The sequence below is a fragment of the Antechinus flavipes genome, chromosome 1 (assembly GCF_016432865.1).
Source record: "Antechinus flavipes isolate AdamAnt ecotype Samford, QLD, Australia chromosome 1, AdamAnt_v2, whole genome shotgun sequence".
Classification (NCBI taxonomy): Eukaryota; Metazoa; Chordata; class Mammalia; order Dasyuromorphia; family Dasyuridae; genus Antechinus; species Antechinus flavipes.
The window spans coordinates 337,510,442-337,510,711 of NC_067398.1; positions in this window are offsets into that span (position 1 = coordinate 337,510,442).

Genomic DNA, 270 nt, shown 5'->3' on the forward strand with positions numbered 1-270 from the left:
TCTCTGCATGCTCCAGTGCCTGAAAAATGGAAGAATTGAGAGAGCGAGGAGCAAAGGAGGGGAAGTCTCTCTGTATTGGAAGATCTCCCCTTGTCCAAGTTCTTCAGGCAGCCCAACTCCACCCTGCCCCATTCTTCACCCTCTGACCCGTACTTCCCCTTCCCAGCTGGGGTACAAGGCACCGCTAAGTAGAGTTTCCTGCCTTAGGCGGGGCTTTTGGGAGGAGAGGGAGCCACACCTTCTGGCTAAGGACTGAAAAAGCAGGTGCCG